The sequence below is a fragment of the Chiloscyllium plagiosum genome, unplaced genomic scaffold (genome assembly GCF_037043375.1).
Source record: "Chiloscyllium plagiosum isolate Xiang-an unplaced genomic scaffold, Cpla_swu_hap1 HiC_scaffold_38, whole genome shotgun sequence".
Classification (NCBI taxonomy): Eukaryota; Metazoa; Chordata; class Chondrichthyes; order Orectolobiformes; family Hemiscylliidae; genus Chiloscyllium; species Chiloscyllium plagiosum.
In genome coordinates this window covers 32,633,899-32,647,136 of record NW_028270176.1, presented here as the reverse complement: position 1 = coordinate 32,647,136, position 13,238 = coordinate 32,633,899, and the positions used below count along the sequence as shown (strand labels likewise).

Sequence of the window (13,238 nt, the reverse complement as noted above, 5' to 3'; positions counted from 1 at the left end):
CTGACAGTGTCCCCCCTCCCCCCCAGGGTGATACTGACAGTGTCCCCCCTCCCCCCCAGGGTGATACTGACAGTGTCCCCCCTCCCCCCCAGTGTGATACTGACAGTGTCCCCCCTTCCCCCCAGTGTGATACTGACAGTGTCCACCCTCCCCCCAGTGTGATACTGACAGTGTCCACCCTCCCCCCAGTGTGATACTGACAGTGTCCCCCCTCCCCCCCAGTGTGATGCTGACAGTGTCCCGCCTTCCCCCCAGTGTGATGCTGACAGTGTCCCCCCTTCCCCCCAGTGTGATACTGACAGTGTCCCCCCCTTCCTCCCAGTGTGATGCTGACAGTGTCCCCCCTTCCCCCCAGTGTGATGCTGACAGTGTCCCCCCTCCCCCCCAGCGTGATGCTGACAGTGCCCCCTCCCCCCCAGCGTGATGCTGACAGTGTCCCCCCTTCCCCCCAGTGTGATGCTGACAGTGTCCCCCCTTCCCCCAGTGTGATACTGACAGTGTCCCCCCTTCCCCCCAGTGTGATGCTGACAGTGTCCCCCCTTCCCCCCAGTGTGATGCTGACAGTGCACCCCCTCCCCCCCCAATGTGATACTGACAGTGTCCCCCCTTCCCCCCAGTGTGATGCTGACAGTGTCCCCCCTTCCCCCCAGTGTGATGCTGACAGTGTCCCCCCTCCCCCCCAGCGTGATGCTGACAGTGCCCCCCCTCCCCCCCAGCGTGATACTGACAGTGTCCCCCCTTCCCCCCAGCGTGATGCTGACAGTGCCCCCTCACCCCCAGCGTGATACTGACAGTGCCCCCTCCCCCCCCCAGCGTGATGCTGACAGTGTCCCCCCCTCCCCCCAGCGTGATACTGACAGTGTCCCCCCTCCCCCCAGTGTGATACTGACAGTGTCCCCCCTTCCCCCCAGTGTGATACTGACAGTGTCCCCCCTCCCCCCCAGCGTGATACTGACAGTGCCCCCTCCCCCCCCAGCGTGATGCTGACAGTGTCCCCCCCTCCCCCCAGCGTGATACTGACAGTGTCCCCCCTCCCCCCCCAGTGTGATACTGACAGTGTCCCCCCCTTCCCCCCAGTGTGATACTGACAGTGTCCCCCCTCCCCCCCCAGCGTGATGCTGACAGTGTCCCCCCTCCCCCCCAGCGTGATACTGACAGTGTCCCCCCTTCCCCCCAGGGTGATACTGACAGTGCCCCCTCCCCCCCCCAGTGTGATGCTGACAGTGTCCCCCCTTCCCCCCAGTGTGATGCTGACAGTGTCCCCCCTTCCCCCCAGTGTGATACTGACATTGTCCCCCCTCCCCCCCAGTGTGATACTGACAGTGTCCCCCCTCCCCCCCAGGGTGATACTGACAGTGTCCCCCCTCCCCCCCAGGGTGATACTGACAGTGTCCCCCCTCCCCCCAGTGTGATACTGACAGTGTCCCCCCTTCCCCCCAGTGTGATACTGACAGTGTCCACCCTCCCCCCAGTGTGATACTGACAGTGTCCACCCTCCCCCCAGTGTGATACTGACAGTGTCCCCCCTCCCCCCCAGTGTGATGCTGACAGTGTCCCCCCTTCCCCCCAGTGTGATGCTGACAGTGTCCCCCCTTCCCCCCAGTGTGATACTGACAGTGTCCCCCCTTCCTCCCAGTGTGATGCTGACAGTGTCCCCCCTTCCCCCAGTGTGATGCTGACAGTGTCCCCCCTGCCCCCCAGCGTGATGCTGACAGTGCCCCCTCCCCCCCAGCGTGATGCTGACAGTGTCCCCCCTTCCCCCCAGTGTGATGCTGACAGTGTCCCCCCTTCCCCCCAGTGTGATACTGACAGTGTCCCCCCCTTCCCCCCAGTGTGATGCTGACAGTGTCCCCCCTTCCCCCCAGTGTGATGCTGACAGTGCACCCCCTCCCCCCCAGTGTGATACTGACAGTGTCCCCCCTTCCCCCCAGTGTGATGCTGACAGTGTCCCCCCTTCCCCCCCCCCCCAGCGTGATGCTGACAGTGCCCCTCCCCCCCAGTGTGATACTGACAGTGTCCCCCCTTCCCCCCAGTGTGATGCTGACAGTGTCCCCCCTTCCCCCCAGTGTGATGCTGACAGTGTCCCCCCTCCCCCCCAGCGTGATGCTGACAGTGCCCCCTTCCCCCAGTGTGATGCTGACAGTGTCCCCCCTTCCTCCCAGTGTGATACTGACAGTGTCCCCCTTCCCCCCAGTGTGATGCTGACAGTGCCCCCTCCCCCCCAGCGTGATGCTGACAGTGTCCCCCCTTCCCCCCAGTGTGATGCTGACAGTGTCCCCCTTCCCCCAGTGTGATGCTGACAGTGCCCCCTCCCCCCCAGCGTGATGCTGACAGTGTCCCCCCTTCCCCCAGTGTGATGCTGACAGTGTCCCCCTTCCCCCCAGTGTGATGCTGACAGTGTCCCCCCTTCCCCCCAGTGTGATGCTGACAGTGTCCCCCCTTCCCCCCAGTGTGATGCTGACAGTGTCCCCCCTTCCCCCAGTGTGATGCTGACAGTGCCCCCTCCCCCCCAGCGTGATACTGACAGTGTCCCCCTTCCCCCCAGTGTGATGCTGACAGTGCCCCCTCCCCCCCCAGCGTGATGCTGACAGTGTCCCCCTCCCCCCCCAGTGTGATACTGACAGTGTCCCCCCTCCCCCAGTGTGATGCTGACAGTGTCCCCCCTTCCCCCAGTGTGATACTGACAGTGTCCCCCCTTCCCCCCAGTGTGATACTGACAGTGTCCCCCCTCCCCCCCAGTGTGATGCTGACAGTGCCCCCTCCCCCCCCAGTGTGATGCTGACAGTGTCCCCCCTCCCCCCCCAGCGTGATGCTGACAGTGTCCCCCCTCCCCCCAGTGTGATGCTGATAGTGTCCCCCCTTCCCCCAGTGTGATACTGACAGTGTCCCCCCTTCCCCCCAGTGTGATGCTGACAGTGTCCCCCCTTCCCCCCAGCGTGATGCTGACAGTGCCCCCTCCCCCCAGTGTGATGCTGACAGTGTCCCCCCTCCCCCCCAGCGTGTTGCTGACAGTGCCCCCTCCCCCCCAGTGTGATACTGACAGTGTCCCCCCTCCCCCCCAGTGTGATACTGACAGTGCCCCCCCCCCAGTGTGATACTTTCCGTGCCCTCCCCCCAGTCTGATGACAGTGCCCCCCCAGTGTGATACTGACAGTGCCCCCCCAGTGTGATACTGACAGTGCCCTCCCCCCAGTCTGATGACAGTGCCCCCACCAGTGTGAAACTGACAGTGCCCCCCCCAGTCTGATGACAGTGCCCCCCCCAGTGTGATACTGACAGTGCCCCCCCAGTCTGATGACAGTGCCCCCCAGTGTGACACTGACAGTGCCCCCCTCAGTCTGATGACAGTACCCCCCAGTCTGATGACAGTGCCCCCCCAGTCTGATGACAGTGCCCTCCCCCAGTCTGATGATAGTGCCCCCCCCAGTGTGATACTGACAGTGCCCCCCCAGTGTGATACTGACAGTGCCCTCCCCCCAGTCTGATGACAGTGCCCCCCCAGTGTGAAACTGACAGTGCCCCCCCCAGTCTGATGACAGTGCCCCCCCCAGTGTGATACTGACAGTGCCCTCCCCCAGTCTGATGACAGTGCCCCCCCAGTGTGAAACTGACAGTGCCCCTCCCAGTCTGATGACAGTGCCCCCACCAGTGTGATACTGACAGTACCCCCCCAGTCTGATGACAGTGCCCCCCCAGTGTGATACTGACAGTGCCCCCCCAGTCCTGATGACAGTGCCCCCCCAGTCTGATGACAGTGCCCCCCCCAGTGTGATACTGACAGTGCCCCCCCAGTCTGATGACAGTGCCCCCCCAGTATGATACTGACAGTGCCCCCCCAGTCTGATGACAGTGCCCCCCCAGTATGATACTGACAGTGCCCCCCCAGTCTGATGACAGTGCCCCCCCAGTGTGATACTGACAGTGCCCCCCCCAGTCTGATGACAGTGCCCCCCAGTATGATACTGACAGTGCCCCCCCAGTCTGATGACAGTACCCCCCCAGTCTGATGACAGTGCCCCCCCCAGTGTGATACTGACAGTGCCCCCCCCAGTCTGATGACAGTGCCCCCCCAGTCTGATGACAGTACCCCCCCAGTCTGATGACAGTGCCCCCCCCAGTCTGATGACAGTGCCCCCCCAGTCTGATGACAGTGCCCCCCCCCAGTCTGATGACAGTGCCCCCCCCCCCCCAGTGTGATACAGACAGTGCCCTCCCCCCCCAGTCTGATGACAGTGCCCCCCCCAGTCTGATGACAGTACCCCCCCAGTCTGATGACAGTGCCCCCCCCCAGTCTGATGACAGTGCCCCCCCCCCCCAGTGTGATACTGACAGTGCCCCCCCCCAGTCTGATGACAGTGCCCCCCCCAGTCTGATGACAGTGCCCCCCCAGTCTGATGACAGTGCCCCCCCCAGTCTGATGACAGTGCCCCCCCCCCCCCCCCCCGGTGCCCGGTACCTTGTTGAGTGCTGCCAACTTGTTGACCAGGAGCTCCACGTCCTCGAAGTTGTCCTCGTCCTCCTCGTCCTCCTCTCCATCGCCCTCCTCCAGTGCTGAGGCCTGACTGGTCGATCGCCGGCCCTCGCTGAGCCATGATTGGCCGCCCCGGGTTGGAACGGTTCGACCACGATGGATTCCATGCCTCGGATCTCGCAGCGGCAGAACGGACAACTCCGCCCATCCGACTCCTGGCATGGGTCAAAGGTCACAGAGCGGGGTGGGTGGGTGCGAATCGTCACTAACAATATCCCCCCCCCCCAGCGCCACGGAGTCAAAGCCCTTCGGCCCATCATGCTAGCCCACCGGGGAGATCTCTGGTCAACCCCCACTCTCCCTACCCTTATTCCCGAGAGAACCCCTCCCCCAAGTGAGAATACCCCCACCCCACCCTCCCCCCACAAATACTTTTCCCATCTCACACTACGCCCCCCCCCCCCCCCCCCCCCCCATTTCCCTGGTTCCAAGGTTCCCTGTTGAAATCTGCTCCTGGATCACAACAACAACAACTTACCGCAGTTAGACAAACGCAGCTCTTGTCCACTCCCACCCCCTCCCCTCTTCTTCTGGTTCTTTCTCCCCTTGCCCCCTCCCTCCTTGCTCTGTGCCCCTCTGCCCCCTGGAGGTGACCCTCATCACTTAGTCTTTCACAAGGCACCCCTTCCTTTCTCTCCCTCCCCACCTCACTCATCCACTCCTGGGACTCCTCCCACCCTCCCTCCCTCCCTCTCCATCCTCCGTCCTAACTCTCAGGGTGCACAAAGCCCGATGACCTGAAAGCCGCTCCCACCTCTCCCCGGATCATAACGGCACAGAAAGAGGCCATTCTGCCTTCTCCTGTACTAGGAGAAAGTGGGGACTGCAGATGGTGGAGAGTCAGAGTCGAGAGTGTGGCGCTGGAAAAGCACTGTCGGTCAGGCAGCATCCGAGGAGCAGGAGAGTCGACATTTCTGACGAAGGGATCATACCCGAAACGTCAATCCTCCTGCTCCTCGGATGCTGCCTGACCTGCTCCGGTACTATCCCCCCCGCCGATGCCAATCACCTGCTCCCTTCCCCAGACACCAGCCCTCTCCAAATAAACCCCTCGAATTGTACAGCATGGAAACAGACCCTTCGGTCCAACCCTTCCATGCTGACCCAGATATCCCAACCTAATCTAGTCCCACCTGCCAGCACCCGGCCCATATCCCTCCAACCTCTTCCTATTCATGTCCCCATCCAAATGCCTCTTAAATGCTGTCACTGTACCAGCCTCCACCACATCCTCTGGCAGCTCATTCCATACACGTACCACCCTCTGGGTGAAAAAGTTGCCCCTTAGGTCTCTTTTATATCTTTCCCCTCTCACCCTAAACCTATGCCCCTCTAGTTCTGGACTCCCCCACCCCAGGGAAAAGACTTTGTCTATTTACCCTATCCGTGCCCCTCATGATTTTGTAAACCTCTATAAGGTCACCCCTCAGCCTCCGACGCTCCCAGGGAAAACAGCCCCAGCCTGTTCAGCCCCTCCCTGTAGCTCAGACCCCCCAACCCTGGCAACATTCTTGTAAATCTTTTCTGAACCCTTTCAAGTTTTACAACATCTTTCCGATAGGAAGGAGACCAGAATTGCACACAATATTCCAACAGTGGCCTAACCAATGTCCTGTACAGGTGAGTCATTTAAAAGGGACCTAAGGGGCAACGTTTTCACACAAGGTGGATTGGCCATGGGAAATTGTCCCATAGTGCCCAGGGATGTGCAGGTTAGGTGGGTTGGCCATGGGAAATTGTCCCATAGTGCCCAGGGATGTGCAGGTTAGGGTGGATTGGGCATGGGAAATTGTCCATAGTGCCCAGGGATGTGCAGGTTAGGTGGGTTGGCCATGGGAAATTGTCCCATAGTGCCCAGGGATGTGCAGGTTAGGGCGGATTGGCCATGGGAAATTGTCCCATAGTGCCCAGGGATGTGCAGGTTAGGGTGGATTGGCCATGGGGAATTGTCCCATAGTGCCCAGGGATGTGCAGGTTAGGTGGGTTGGCCATGGGAAATTGTCCCATAGTGCCCAGGGATGTGCAGGTTAGGGTGGATTGGGCATGGGAAATTGTCCCATAGTGCCCAGGGATGTGCAGGTTAGGTGGGTTGGCCATGGGAAATTGTCCCATAGTGCCCAAGGGATGTGCAGGTTAGGGCGGATTGGCCATGGGAAATTGTCCCATAGTGCCCAGGGATGTGCAGGTTAGGGCGGATTGGCCATGGGACATTGTCCCATAGTGCCCAGGAATGTGCAGGTTAGGGTGGATTGGCCATGGGGAATTGTCCCGTAGTGCCCAGGGATGTGCAGGTTAGGGCGGATTGGCCATGGGAAATTGTCCCATAGTGTCCAGTGATGTGCAGGTTAGGGCGGATTGGCCATGGGAAATTGTCCCATAGTGCCCAGGGATGTGCAGGTTAGGGTGGATTGGCCATGGGGAATTGTCCCATAGTGCCCAGGGATGTGCAGGTTAGGGTGGATTGGCCATGGGAAATTGTCCCATAGTGCCCAGGGATGTGCAGGTTAGGGCGGATTGGCCATGGGAAATTGTCCCATAGTGTCCAGGGATGTGCAGGTTAGGGTGGATTGGCCATGCTAAATTGGTCCCATAGTGCCCAGGGAAGTGTAGGTTAGGGTGGATTGGCCATGGGAAATTGTCCCATAGTGCACAGGGATGTGCAGGTTAGGGTGGATTGGCCAGAGTAGTGCATCTGGATGGGTATATGGATAGGAAGGGTTTGTTGGAGGGATATGGGCCAAATGCTGGCAAATGGGACTGGGTTGGGTTGGGTTGGGATATCTGGGTCAGCATTGGATGAGTTGGACCGAAGGGTCTGTTCTGTGCTGTACGTCTCTGTGACTATCTCTCTCACTATGTCTCTGGTGTTTGACTGAGTGACTTTTTCCCAGATTTGTTCCCTCATTTCATTCCATGCCCCCTCTACGTTACTCCCTCACACACCAGGTCATACACAGCTCAGGTGTAGACCGTCCACATTAAAGATCCCTCCTTTCACAAGACTGACGTTAACAGCACCTGAACCAGCACCAAGCTCTCCCAGAGACAGGTCTCTGAGACCCCCCACCCATCTCTATTTGCGTGTGGTTCGGGTAATAATTCAAGGATCACTCTGAGATGTGAATGGTCTGTTGAAAGAGCCATATACTCCCCAGACAATCAATTGTCCATTTCCCGGCACTCGGACCTTTGATGTTTTTATCCGAGTGTGAGTGGGAAACTGTCGGTTGTTCACGGAGCTCACTGTCTCTCTCTGCACCTGCCTCCACCTCTCTCCTAGAATAGATTAAACCACCTCCCTTCCCTCAATCCCCGCTCTCTCTCCCTCCCTCTCTCTCTCCCTCTCCGTCCCTCTCTCTCTCTATCTCTCCCCCTCTCTCTCCCTCTCCCCTCTCTCTCCCTCCCTCTCTCTCCTCCCACTCCCTCTCTCCCTCTCTCTCTCCCTCTCTCCCCTCTCTCTCTTTCTCCCTCCTCTCTCTCCTCTACCCCCTCCCTCCCTCTCCCCTCTCTCCCTCTCTCTCTCTCTCCCTCCCTCTCTCTCTCACTCTCTCTCCTCTCTCTCCCGCTCCCCCTCTCTCTCTCTCCTCTCCCCCTTCTCTCTTCCCCTCTCTTCCCCTCCCTCTCACTCTTTCTCCCTCTCTTTCTCCCTCTCTTTCCTCTCTTCCCCCTCTCTCTCTCTCTCCCCTCTCTCTCCCTCTTTCTCCCTCTCTCTCTCTCCTCTCTCTCTCCCCCTCCCTCTCTCTCCCTCTCTCTCCCCCTCCTCTCTCTCCCCCTCTCTCACCCTCTCTCCCCTCTCTCTCTCTCTCTCCCCTCTCTCTCTCCTCCAATCCCTCTCTCCCTCCCTCTCTCCCTCCCTCTCTCTCTATCCCTCTCTCTCCCTCTCTCCCCTCTCTCTCTCCTCTCCCCCCTCTCTCTCCCTCTCTCTCTCTCTCTCCTCTCCCTCTCCCTCTCTCTCCTCTCTCTCTCTCCCTCCCTCTCTATCTCTCTCCCTTCCTCTCTCTCTCCCTCCCTCTCTCTGAACTCCCTGCTGACTAACCTCTCAGATTTACCCTCCGTTCCAGGTGATCTTGTACTCTAACCCCCTCCGTAACGCTCTCCTCCTGAGGTTTAATGGTAGTTTGACAAACTAGTTACTTGATTAACTAATGCACAGAGCTCTCATCAGGTGGTCTCCATTCCCCCCCCCCCCCCCCCCCCCCCCCTCTCTCTCTCTCTTCATCCGTCCTCCCTCCTGGCTTCCTCTGTCCTTCCATCCTGAATCACACCCCTTTTTTCTCTATCCTCTCACCTTCTTTCTCTCCATTCTCCTACCCCTCTCCTCTCTCCACCTCCCTCCATCCCTCCCTTTATCTCTCCCCAACTGTTCCCACTCCAACTCTCCTCCCTCCATTTTCTCTCCATCCTTTATCTCTCCCCTCCATCCTTCCCTCCATCCCCTCCCTTTCCCTCTCCTTCTCCCCACCTGTTCCCACTCCATCTCTCCTCCCTCCATTTTCTCTCCATCCTTTATCTCTCCCCATCCATTTCTCCCTCCATCCCCTCCCTCTCCCTCTCCCTCTCCCCACCTGTTCCCACTCCATCTCTCCTCCCTCCATTTTCTCTCCATCCTTTATCTCTCCCCATCCATTTCTCCAACCATCCCTCCCTCCATCCATCCCTCTCTTCCCTCCCTTCCCTCATCTCTCACTCCATCTCTGTCAGCCTCCCCCCCCGACTAATTCTCCTCGTCCTCCCTTTTCTCCGCAGCCCGCTTTCTCTCTCTCGCTCTCTCTTTCTCCCTCGCTCCACCCAGCGATCTTTCCTTCCATCTTGCCAGTCCTAACACTGAGATTGGAGGGAGATTGGAGGGAGGGGCAACGGGGGGGGGGGGCACTGAGAGTGGCACGGTTAGGTACCTGCCAAGCAGTGAGGCAGGTCTCACAGATCAAGTGTCCACACGGCTCAATCTTCGTGTCCTTATTCCTCTCCGTGCAGATCTTGCAGAGTTGGAAGGTGGAGCCAATATCACAGTAAAGCTCATACTGTTCCTGCAGGGGGTGAGGGGGAGGAACGTGGAGTGGGGAAGTAAGAGTGCGTTACACACCATCGCCCAAAACATCTCTGGCCCCCACCCACAATGCGTCAACCCTTGACATCTGTCCCTCCTCCCCCAATGGGTCGACCCCAGAACTCCCACCCACAATCCCAAATGGGGTCATCCCTAGACATCTCACCCCCCCCCCACCCCCAATGGGGTTAACCCTAGACATTTCTCCCCCCTCCCCAATGGGGTTAACCTTAGACATCTCACCCCCCCACCTCCAATGGGGTCAACCTTAGACATCTCTCCCCCAACCCCCAATGGGGTCAATTCTAGACATCTCTCCCCCTCCCCGATGGGGTTAACCCTAGACATCTCTCCCCCAAACCCCCAATGCGGTTAACTGGAGACATCTCTCTCCCCAACCCCCAATGGGGTCAACCCTAGACATCTCTCCCCCCCAACCCCCAATGGGGTTAACCCTAGACATCTCTCCCCCCCACCCAAATGGGATAACCCTAGACATCTCTCCCCCCCAACCCCCAATGGGGTCAACCCTAGACATCTCTCCCCCAACCCCCAATGGGGTCAACCCGAGACATCTCTCCCCCCCACCCCCAATGGGGTCAACCCTAGACATCTCTCCCCCCAACCCCCAATGGGGCCAACGCAAGACATCTCTCCCCCCAAACCCCAATGGGGTCAACCCTAGACATCTCTCCCCCCCACCCCCAATGGGGTCAACCCTAGACATCTCTCCCCCCAACCCCCAATGGGGTCAACGCAAGACATCTCTCCCCCCAACCCCCAATGGGGTCAACCCTAGACATCTCTCCCCCCCACCCCCAATGGGGTCAACCCTAGACATCTCTCCCCCCCACCCCCAATGAGTTAACCCTAGACATTTCTCCCCCCTCCCCAATGGGGTTAACCTTAGACATCTCACCCCCCCTCCCCCCACCCCCAATGGGGTCAACCCTAGACATCTCTCCCCCCAACCCTCAATGGGTCAACGCTAGACATCTCTTCCTCCAACCCCCAATGGAGTCAACCCTAGACATCTCACCACCCCACCCCCATGGGGTCAACCCTAGACATCTTTCCCCCCACCCCCAATGGGGTCAACCCTAGACATCTCTCCCCCCAACCCCCAATGGGGTCAACCCGAGACATCTCTCCCCCCAACCCCCAATGGGGTCAACCCTAGACATCTCTCCCCCACCCCCAATGGGATTAACCCTAGACACTCTCCCCCAACCCTCAATGGGGTCAACCCTAGACATCTCACCCCCCCACCCCCAATGGGGTCAACCCTAGACATCTTTCCCCACACACCCAATGGGGTCAACCATAGACATCTCTCCCCCCAACCCCCAATGGGGTTAACCCTAGACATCATTCCCCCCACCCCCAATGGGGTCAACCCTAGACATCTCTCCCCCCAACCCCCAATGGGGTCAACCCTAGACATCTCTCCCCCCACCCCCAATGGGGTTAACCCTAGATATCTCTCCCCCCACCCCCAATGGGATTAACCCTAGACACCCCTCTCCCCAACCCCCAATGGGGTCAACCCTAGACATCTCACCCCCTCACCCCCAATGGGGCTAACCTTAGACATCTTTCCCCCCACACCCAATGGGGTCAACCCTTGACATCTCTCCCCCCAACCCCCAATGGGGTCAACCCTAGACATCTCTCCCCCCACCCCCAATGGGGTTAACCCTAGATATCTCTCCCCCCACCCCAATGGGATTAACCCTAGACACCCTCTCCCCAACCCCAATGGGGTCAACCCTAGACATCTCACCCCCTCACCCCCAATGGGGCTAACCTTAGACATCTTTCCCCCCACACCCAATGGGGTCAACCCTTGACATCTCTCCCCCCAGCCCCCAATGGGGTCAACCCTAGACATCTCTCCCCCCAATACCCAATGGGCTAACCCTAGACATCTCTCCCCCCAACCCCCAATGGGGTCAACCCTAGACATCTCTCCCCCCCAACCCCCAATGGGGTCAACCCTAGACGCCCCCCCAACCCCCAATGGGGTCAAACCCTAGACATTCTCTCCCCCCCAACCCCCAATGGGGTCAACCCTAGACATCTCTCCCCCTCAACCCCCAATGGGGTAAACCCTAGACATCTCTCCCCCCCACCCCCAATGGGGTCAACCCTAGACATCTCTCCCCCCACTCCCAATGGGGTTAACCCTAGATATCTCTCCCCCCACCCCCAATGGGGTTAATCCTAGACATTTCTCCCCCCCCACCCCCAATGGGGTCAACCCTAGACATCTCTCCCCCCACCCCCAATGGGGCTAACCCTAGATATCTCCCCCCCACCCCCAATGGGGTTAACCCTAGACATCTCTCCCCCCAACCCCCAATGGGGTCAACCCTAGACATCTCTCCCCCTACCCCAGTGCAGTCAACTCCAGACATCTCTCTCCCTCACCCAATGGACTCAACATGACCACATCTCTCCCCCCTCCCCCATTGGGGTTAACCCTGGACATCGCTCCCCCCCAACCCCCAATGGAGTTAACCCTAGACATATCTCCCCCCCAACCCCCAATGGGGTCAACCCTAGACATCTGTCCCCTCCAACCCCCAATGGGGTCAACATTAGATATCTCTCCTCCCCAACCCCCAATGGGATTAACCCTAGACATCTCTCCCCCCACCCCAATGCAGTCAACTCTATACATCTCTCTCCCTCCCCCCATGTACTCAACATGACACATCTCTCCCCCCTCCCCCATTGGGGTCAACCCTAGACATCTCTCCCCCCCAACCCCCAATGGGGTCAACCCTAGACCTCTCTCCCCCCAACCCCCAATGGGGTTAACCCTAGACATCTCTCCCCCCCAACCCCCAATGGGGTCAACCCTAGACATCTCTCCACCCCCCAACCCCCAATGGGGTTAACCCTAGACATCTCTCCCCCCCACCCAAATGGGGATAACCCTAGACATCTCTTCCCCCACCCCAATGCAGTCAACTCTAGACATCTCTCTCCCTCCCCAATGGACTCAACATGACACATCTCTCCACCCTCCCCCATTGGGGTTAACCCTGGACATCGCTCCCACCCCAACCCCCATGGGGTCAGCCCTAGACATCGCTCGCCCCTCCCTCCAGGAACGAGGGTGATGCGGGAGGGTTCCATCACATTGGACCCCATCGCCCCATTTCGGCCGTGCTATCTCACTCTCTCTGACCTGACCCCACGCACTTGGAGGCCCGCAGTGCCATCCCACCCCTGGACATCCAATGACCAGCGTCACCCCCCCATGGATTTTTCAGCGGACCCTCGGCTCTGAGTCCACACCCCTCCCACCCACTCTCTGATTGGAGAGTTGCCTCCAGCATCATCCTCCTAACCCCCTCCCTTCACCCTCCACCACCATTGCTGGTCACCCAGGAATGCACCCCCACTCTACAGGCGACCATGAGGGTCTCCGCACCAACGCCCCTCCCCAACAGTAAAAGGCCCCCCCACCCCACTCCCTTCCCCCCCGCCCTCACTTGTCGGAGACTAAATCTCCCCCACCCTCCCTGAGGGGCTATTCCCATTGGATATGTCCTCACCCAGAGAAATGTCGCTGCACACCCTCTGGGATCCTCTGGCTCAGAGATGTGGACGGTACCGCTTCATGCCGAGCAATGTTTCCCGTGACTACCC

At 59.4% G+C, this 13,238-nt stretch overlaps 1 pseudogene across 1 annotated transcript in view; it reads right to left on the bottom strand.

Annotated features, from left to right (window-relative positions):
- The window catches only part of LOC148139418 (uncharacterized), an 86,880-nt pseudogene extending 75,486 nt beyond the window's left edge, over positions 1-11,394 (bottom strand). The window contains exons 1-3 of the transcript XR_015753617.1: positions 11,386-11,394; positions 9,427-9,558; positions 4,457-4,686 (exon numbers count right to left, since the gene is read on the bottom strand). The product of XR_015753617.1 is annotated as an uncharacterized LOC148139418 (transcript). The remainder of the gene's footprint in view (positions 1-4,456; positions 4,687-9,426; positions 9,559-11,385) is intronic.
- Positions 11,395-13,238: the final 1,844 nt, after the last annotated feature.